The sequence below is a fragment of the Choloepus didactylus genome, chromosome 5 (assembly GCF_015220235.1).
Source record: "Choloepus didactylus isolate mChoDid1 chromosome 5, mChoDid1.pri, whole genome shotgun sequence".
Taxonomy (NCBI): Eukaryota; Metazoa; Chordata; class Mammalia; order Pilosa; family Megalonychidae; genus Choloepus; species Choloepus didactylus.
Window position 1 is genome coordinate 157,200,908 of NC_051311.1, and position 9,655 is coordinate 157,210,562.

The following is a 9,655-nucleotide window of genomic DNA, read 5'->3' on the forward strand; positions in this document are numbered from 1 at the left end:
TTCCTTTTTTTTTTTTGTCTTTCCAACAAATACAGTTCATAGTTGCTGAGAGTTCTTTTTTAGCATTGTGAATAATACACCAAGGATAATAGGCTGGTCTCCATTTTTTATTTATGAATCTTATGTTTTGGCAGCAAAATGAAGAGCTTAGTTTTTTCTGTAGAAGAAATACTCACCTTTGGGTGCGTATCCACTATGCACAGACCCACATGCAGCACCCCTGAAAGGCCAGACATGTGGCTTTGTGCCCCATCGCATGGAACAACCAAATAGCCCTGCATTCTGGGAAAATCTTCAGGGATCAGGTGAATGCGATCCTCCCCAGAAATAGCTTTGTGAGAATTTTGAAGACAAAGTCAAATAGATTTTTTCCACATTTCATCACCTTAACGTGTTACAGCAAACATCCCATTCTTGCAATTCGGATCCATAAGTATGGCCAGCACAAATGAAGCCATGTTTTAAGAAAAAAAGCTAAGCAAAACACAAGCTGTGATGCTGCTCAGTGCATGAATATTTTCCATAAAAGTCCACTTTTGCTTTTCAACAATGACTTGGAAAAGAGAGAACAACCCCTGATGAATCAAAGGCCAAGGCCTCACTGCACTCACTCAAACCTTTATGTCCCAGATTTGGAAAAGACAAATCATCCAAGCTGCATGGGTCTTTTTGTGCCTTAATTATGGAGATCAGTGAAAAACCTTTTGTTTCACTTCAGCTGGACCAAGGAAGCTTGGCTGGCTAGATTGTTTCAGCTCTCTTGGAAGCTCATAAACAAACAGAATTATGTGTTTCTTTGGCCCACACTTTGCTCTGTTAGTCCTCGGGACCAGAAAGAAGGGCTATTTTCCAGGCTCTGACAGAGACCCATAACTGTGTACCACTTGGCTTACCCATCCTGGCAAAACGTTTACTTAGATATTCATGAATCCATCATGAGGGAATTGGTCTCCGAGTGGAAGAATGATGGAGCTGGCAAAGAGGAGCACATCATCATGCCCAGCCTTCCTTCAGAGATGGCATCTGAGTTAGCCAAAAGAATGTTAGATAGAAGAAAGAACTCATCTTAATCCTTCCTTATTCACCCACAGAAACCAATAGAATTAAGCACACCTAATGCCAGGACTCTTCAAGCAGACCTTTCTTAGTTGTGAAATGAGCAAAGATATAAACAATAGCAAAAACCACCGGAACTTGCCAACCTCCCACTGCTTGCCTTCCATGTGGCTCAGGCTGGCTGTTTTGATCATTACTCCACTAGAGTCATGACAACTGCTGCTAGACCCCCTAAGCTCAGCTGATTTGGGAGAGGAAAGGCCAAGAAATTTAGTCAGGTATCAAAGCAAGCTAGCTACACCTCCAAGGATAAGGTGTAAAAGACTAGCATAAAAAGCCTTTGGAAGAAATGAATTGACAACAAAACTGTGAGAAAAGTAGAAAAGCTTTTTTTAATAGTCTCCTTGTGCACATGCTCTGTCCCTCGCTCACTAATGCCTCACCTCGTCTCTCCTGCCTGTAGCCTTGACCCCTGGCATTGCTTTCCTGTCTTCTCAGAAATCTATCTTCCAAGGGTATTAAATCTGAAGCTGAGGATCACTCCTAAATAGTATATTTTATTGTCACCTAACACTAACTCATTAGGAGCAGTTTCCAATCCCTTATTGACTGGCCTGTGTTTTCTTACTTGAAGAAGCTGTACTTAGTAACCCCAAACCAAAGAAGGAAGCATATGCTGAGAAGCACAAGGCTTTCTCTACTTCACATAGATGACACAGTGCCTTCCAATGACAGCAGAATTCATCCCTCCTCTTTTCCCTATAAGTTTTTAAAGATGAAGTTCTGAGGGCATTCTGAGGACATCTTTAGAGATAAGGATGAGGTCACCTTCACTAGAGAGGAGCTTTGTGAAATACTTGAAGACAAAGACAAATAGATTTTCTTTAGACATGGCTTGCCTAAGGCTACTTGGTGACAAAGTAACTTCAACTCACAGCTTGTTTGTCGAAGTTTAATGTCTCTCCCCATTGTACCATGTTGTCTTCTTTACTATTTCAGGTAGTGGTTTTTGAATGCCTCCTATGTGCCCATCACTGAGATACATGCTGAAATTCAAAGGTTATAAGAGATAGTTTCACCCCCGGGAGCTTGTAGAGACCTATACAATGTGGTGAGGGTGGCAACGGGGAGTGGGCTATGGAGAGGCAGTGCAGGGCACTACCTGGGAGTTCTGGGTAACTGCTACTTAACCTGAAATGTGAGTGATAAATAAGAGTTAAATAAATAACTCTTGGTGAAATGAATGTTTCCAACAAAGGATCGGCAGGAGCAAAAAGCAGGAAAGAATACTCTATATATGCTTTGCTAAGACAAAAAAAGTACTAGCCAGGGGGCTTAGGACAGGACAGCGTTTCAAACTTGAGCATGTATCAGAATCACCTGAAAGGTTTGTTGAAACACAGACTGCTCCCCATCCTCTCCCAACCCCCAGAGTTTGTGATTCAGGACATTAGGAGTAGGGCTTGGAGCATCTGCATTTCTAAAATGCTCTCAGCTGATGCTAACGCTGCTATCCTGGAACCACACTTTGAGGAACACTGGGATAGGAGGGTAAAGAGGAGGGAAGAGGCAGAGATCTGAAAGCCAGCTTGTCTTCTTGTATTAGATGTGCAAACTACAGATCTGACCTTCATCTAACAGCTCATCATTGTTCGTAATGAAGTAGATAAAGTATGTATGACTCTTGAATTCACACACCATTTGATTTCCTCTTTTCCTTCGTATCAGCCATCTCCAAACCTGTCCTCCTAAGGGCTCTAAAGACATTTTGCTTCTCTCACTCTTTTGGTAATTTACAGGAAGCTTACCTAATATTTTTATATTCATGTGTAGGAATTCACTGTGTTACCATGTGTCGGTTTGGCTGTACTATGTCCCCCAGAAAAAGCTATGTTCTTTGATGCAGTCTTGAGTGGGGAGATGTGTTAGTGTTGATTAGGTTGGAATCATTGGATTAAGTTATTTCCATGGAGATGTGACCCACCCAACTGTAGGTGATAACTCCGATTAGATAATTTCCACAGAGGTGTGGCCCTGCCCATTCAGCATGGGCCTTGATTAGTTTACTAGAGCACTATATAAGCTCAGACAAAAGGAGCTTGCTGCTGCAGTTTACAGAGACATTTTGAAGATGGCCATTGAAAGCAGAGTTTTGCTGATGCTTTGGAGGTACTAGCCAAGAGTTTACCCCCAAAAGCTGACACAGAGACATTTTGGAGAATTGCTGCAGCCTAGAGAGGAGCATCCTGGGAGAAAGCCATTTTGAAACCAGAACTCCAGAGCAGACGCCAGCCACGTGCCTTCCCAGCTAACAGAGGTTTTTCGGACAACATTGGCCATCCTCCAGTGAAGGTACCCGATTGTGGATGACTTACCTTTGACACTTTTATGGCCTTAAGACTGTATCTGTGTAACCAAATAAACCCCCTTCATAAAAGCCAATCCATTTCTGGTGTTTCACGTAACAGCAGCATTAGCAAATCAGAACATACTGCTATAGCAAAGAGCAGTTCCCTAGGAAAGAGAAAAGATTAACTCAAAGGTATTAAGCAACAATTGGAAATTCTCATGCATTGGTGGAGAAGAAACTGAGTCTGGTCCTGCTGATCTCACATAAAACACAACAGGACCCATATCGGCCCTCTAACTATGCTAGTAAGAATAGCAATAGAAAGTAATCAGTGGTAATATATAATAAGTAATCATATCACAGTAACACTGATGCTAATAATACATGTAATAAATAATGTTGAGCATCTACCTCCTAGATCAGAGCTAGTCAACTCTATCCCTAACAATCTTCATTGCAAAATGTGCTTTTTCCCTTTTTTATTTTCCTTCTGCATTTGCACTAGATATGATGTTATTATTAACAAATATCTTCAAATCTATACTATAATATATAATCCTCCTAATGGCTCTGTCAGTAACTCAGCTGAATAGCTATTATCTTTGACAGAGAAGGTGTTTCATGTATAGAAGTTACCTACATTAGATCACTTGTAAACATGGCCTTGTTGGCTTTTAACTTGGCCCTTCTGGCTTATAACCTATCATTTCTTTACTTCTCTAACTACAAACTTGTAATTGACAAAAAGAGATGTTTGAAGACCCTGGCTGTTTTGGTTTGTTAAAGCTGATGAAATTCAATATACTAGAAATGCACCAGCTTTTAACAATGGAGATTTATTAGTGTACAAATTTATAGTTCTAAGGCCATAAAAATGTCCCAATTAAGGCATCAACAAGATGATACCTTCCCTGAAGACAGGCTGCTGGCATCCAGACTCCTCTGTCACATGGGAAGGCACATGGCCAGTGTCTGCTAGTCCTTTGCCCCTGGGTTTTGTTGCTTTCATCTTCTGGTTTCAGTGACTTCCTCTCTGAGTGCCTGTGGGTCCACTCTTAGCTTCTCTGGGGCTTTTCTCTATGAGCTTCTCTTAATTCCATCTTCTAACTTCTGTATATGTTTTATCATCTTATAAAGCACTCTAGCAAGGGGACCAAGACCCCAAGGCAGGGTGGGTCACAGCTCAATGGAAATAACCTAATCAGAAATTCCCACCTGCAATAGGTCTGCACCCACTGGAATGGATTAAAAGCACATGGCCTTTTCAGCTTCAAACTACCACACTGGCCCACTTCATTTTCCCACTAAGAAACTAATTTTATCCTACAAAAACTTTTTAAATAGCAAAGGAATAAAGGCCAATGCTTGATTTCATACATAATGCAGTCTTGTCTCTTGTGGAAGTTTTCAAAGAAGATTAAGAGAATGATCAGAACCAGCCCCAAGCATACTTAGAAACTTTGATATATGACAGAAGGTGGCACTACAGTGCTGTGGGGAAGGTGGGTCTTTGCAATAAATGATGCAGGAACAATTGGGAGCCTATTTAAAAATGAAATAGTGGCCCTACCTCACACTATATATAAAAAATGATTTCTAAAATGAACAACTTCTGTCCATTAAAAATATCATGAAGAGAATAAAATTCAAGTCACCAAGAAGGAGAAGGTATTTCCCTTATATAAAATAGAAAAATGACTCATATCCAAAATATATATAGAACTACGAACTAATAAGAGACATACAAAACAGTAGAAAACTGGAAGAAATATTTTGAACAGTTATTTCAAAAAAGAGGAAATCCAAATGAACAAGCATAAGAAAAAGTGCATAACCTTATCAGTAATAAATGAAATACAAATTAAAACAATGAAGAGGTACCACTATACTCCCACTGAATTTATAAAAAGTACATTGTTTTTCAACACTTAGTATTCACAAGGCTGCTAGCAATGAAAGCCCCTAGCCACTGCTCCTGGGACTATAAGTCGGTATAAACACTTCAGAAATCTTCATAACATTATCTGCTAAATCTGATGATGCTGTGCTGGTTTGGAACTGTTGTGTACCCCAGCAAACACTATATTCTTTTAATCCATTCTAGTGCATGCAGACCTATTGTGGATGGGAACTTTTGGTTAGGTTGTTTCAACTGAGATGTGACCCACCCGGTTCAGGGCGGGTTTAATCCTTTACTGAAGCCCTTTATGAGAGGATAAAATGTGCAACACAGAGAGAGAGGCCAGAGTGATGAGAAATGCCCAGAGAAGCAAGAAGGACCCACAGGAGCTGAGAGAGAAAGCCACTGAAACCAGAACTCAGGAGAGAAGGACCGGGAGACATCACCAAATTCCTTCCCATGTGACAGAAGAACCCCAGATCCCAGCAGCCTTTTCTCAGAGAAGCTTCAGCAAACCGAGACAGATGTATATACCCTATGACCAAGGAAGTTCAATTTTATGGTACATTAAGTTATGCCAGGGAAACTAGTAGACAAAGGCACCCTGATACATGAAAAATAGTAGTCATGTTATTCAGCCATTAAAAGGAATGTTCTGATACCTGGGACATCATGGGTAAACTGTGAAGACATCATATTGGGTGATGTGCTGGTTTGAATCTGTTATGTATCCTCATAAAAAGCCATGTTCTTTAATGCAATCTTGTGGAGGCAGACCTATTGCAGGTGGAAACTTTTCATTCGGTTCCATGGAGGTGTGACCCTGCCCATTCAAGGGGGTTCTTGATTAGTTTACTGGAGTCCTTTAGAGAGCTCAGGGGCCAACACAGACCCAGATGCTTGGAGACGCAGACAGAAAGATGTTTGGAGATACTAAGCTAAGAGATGAAGCCCAGAGTTTGCCCAGAGTAGCTAAGGGAGGACCCCAGGTGCTTAGAGAGAAATACCCTGGGAGAACAAGCCAGGATGCACAGAAGCTGAGAGAAAGAAGTTAAGAGAGACAGAAGCCCAGAGAGATTATGGAGAAAGCCATTTTGAAACCAGAACCTGGGAGCAAAGGACCAGCAGACACCAGGCACATGCCTTCCCAGCTGACAGAGGCGTTCAACATGCCATCAGCCTTTCTTCAGTGAAGGTATCCTCCTGTTGATGCCTTAATTTGGACACTATTATGGCCCTAGAACTGTAAATTTGTAACCTAATAAATCCCCTTTATAAAAGCCAATCCATTTATGATATTTTGCTTAATGGCAGCTTCAGCAAATGGAAAAGGTGAAATAAGCCAGGCACAAAAGGACAAATATTGTAAGACCTCACTGATATAAAATAATTAGAATAGGCAAATTCATAGAGTCAGAAACTAAGATATAAGTTACCAGGCCCTAGGATGGGGGGAAGGGAATTGGGCATTAATGCATAGTTGGTACAGAATTTCTATTTGGTAAAGAATGATAGTGATGATAGCACAACATTGGAACCATAATTAACAGTCCTGAATAGCATATATGAATGTGGTTAAAAGGGGAAATTTTAGATTGTATATATGGTACTAGAATAAAATTTTTTTAAAAAAAATATGGGAGTGGGATAGAAAGTAGTTCATATGTTACCTAGATTAAGATGAACAAAGAAACTGTGGTATATTCATACAGTGACATTGCTGAACAACTACAATAAATGAAAAACACACAACAGCATGAATGAATCTGGCAAACTTAGTATAGAGAAGAAGAAAATCTACAGTATGAATCCACTTCTCTAAAGTGTAAAATTGGATAAAACAACCTTATTGTTAGGGATGTGCATAGAGAGGTGGTGAATGATAAATCGAGACGAGGAATTGATTAACATAGAAATTAGTTAATCAGAAGATCCTTATTGGGAAGAAGGGCATTGTGATGGAGAAGGAGCACCCAGGGTGTCTGTGTTGTGTTTTCATCAGAGCCAGCTTCACAGGTGTGCAATCTGTGAAGCTGCACAGGGACCCACACTTAGAAGTGTGCTGGGCTTCGTTTAATGCTTTGCTATCACCATCTTGAAATTCTTAATGATTTTTTAACAGGAGCCCCACATTTTCAATTTGTACTGGTTACCACAAATGACGTAGCAGTCCTGGTTTTCATTACTTGGGCATTTGCTCTATAAACTGTTCCTTTGTGTTCTATGTACTTTAGGTAATGTATGTTGCATTCCACAGCAGAAAAACATTATTAAAAATATGGGCTGGGGGTGGAGGGGCATTAGGTCATAGACATGATGCTGGTTATGATGTCTTATCAATTGTCCTGAAAATTTTATCAGGAAAAATTTTTCATCAGTCTTCTTTGATAAAGACTAGGGGACAAGTTTTATTGCTCTTCTAGCTCTACAGATGTGTGAACCCTCTGTACTTAGGTCACAGGAGTTTTTCATAGCAATTCTCAACCCACAATTTTTAAATATGTCTCCATCACCTCCTTCATGACAATGGATATTTTGCCACATTCATTGATATATATTTTCTGAATTCCAAAACTTTCTTTGAGTTTGGTTAATTCACATTGAATACAGTGATGATTTGTTTAGTTGGAGAAAGGATCCAATTGTAGTTAAAAATTCTTCATTTGCATGTGTCTGTAATTGACCATTCAAAGACATGGAGCCTTGGCTTCTAGAAAGCTTAGCACCCCTTTTATGGGGACTTGAAGCAAATGAACAGGGCCATATGGCAGTACCCATCTGTTTTAGTTTCCAAGGCTACTTCCAAGAAGATACCAGGAAATGAGTTGGCTTGAACAATGGGAATTTACTCGCTTACAGTTTGAGACCAAGAAATGTTGAAATCAAGGAATCATCAAGGTGATGATTTCTTCCCAAAGACCAGTGGCCGGTGATCCTTGGCTTCTCTGCCACATGGCAAGGCACATGGCGGTGTCTTCTGGTCTCTCCCTTCTCTCCCAGAATTCATTGATTTCAGCTTCTTGCATCCATGGCCTTCTCTTTCTCAATATGTATTCATTCCATTTATAAAGGACTGCAGTAATAGGATTAAGCCCCATCCTGAATCAGCTGGGTCACATCTTAACTGAATAGCTTCATCAAAAGATACTACTTATAATGGCTTCACCACTACAGGAATGGATTAGATTTAAGAACATGTCTTTCTGGAGTACATACAGTTTCAAACAACCACATCTTGTCTTCTGTTCTTATTTTCACTTGGTCTTCATAGTCCAGCTTGCTAATTTTTTGTTCTGTTCCTCTACCATATGAAAGTTGTCTTGAATTCATTCTGGAACACAGTGGGAAGAAAGCACAGATAAGGAATTGGCAAAATGAAAGTCACAAGATTCCTAGGATAAGAGAGACTCCTCTAGCCATAATTAACCGAGTTACTTATTTTACCCTGGAAAATTCTGGAGAAATTACTCAGAGAAAGTAAGTTGTTGATCACGTGGCTTTCACTAATTGTGGAAGGAGGAAGCAGCCACTATAGCAGGAAGCTCTAGATGGTTTAGGGTTACTCAGTGGGTACCTGGTAAGGCCTTCCATGAATGGATGGGAGTTTTAGCTTTCTAAAGCTGCCAGAATGCAATATACCAGAAATGGGTTGGCTTTTAACAATGGGGATTTACTAAGTTACAAGTCACAATTCTATGGCTGTGAAAATGTCCAAATTAAGGCATCAACAAGAGGATACCTTCTCTGAGGAAAGGCTGCTGGCATTCAGGGTTCCTCTGTCAGGTAGCAAGGCACATGGCTGGTGACTGCTTGTCCTTCACTCCCAGGTTTTGCTGGTTTCAGCTTCTGATTCCAGTGGCTTTTACTCTGAGCATCTGTGGGTTCTCCATTAGCATCTCTGGGGCATTTATCTCTCTCAGCTCCCCCAAATATCTCTGCCTTTTATCTTCCCATAAAGGACTCCAGTATAGGATTAAGACCCACCTTGAATGGGCTGGCTCACATCTCAACTGAGACAACCTAATCAAAAAGTCCCACCCACAACAGGTCTGCACCCACAAGAATGGATTAAAAGAGCATGGCCTTTTCTGGTGTACATACCAGCCCCAAACTACCACAATGGGCTGCTCCTGTGAGGATCCTGTATAGGTACAGAAGAGTCAGTCACTGGAGTCCTGGGACAGGAGAGGGCAGCCTTTGCAGAGAAGGTACAGGATACGGGGCAAGAGTCAGCCTGTGAGGACTTCAGAATTCACACCCAGCCTCCCCTTTAGGAGGTTAGGAGTACATCATCTCACTCTTAGGGAGTAGAAGTTGATCTTAGTTTGAGCTTAGCCTCCATCCACCAC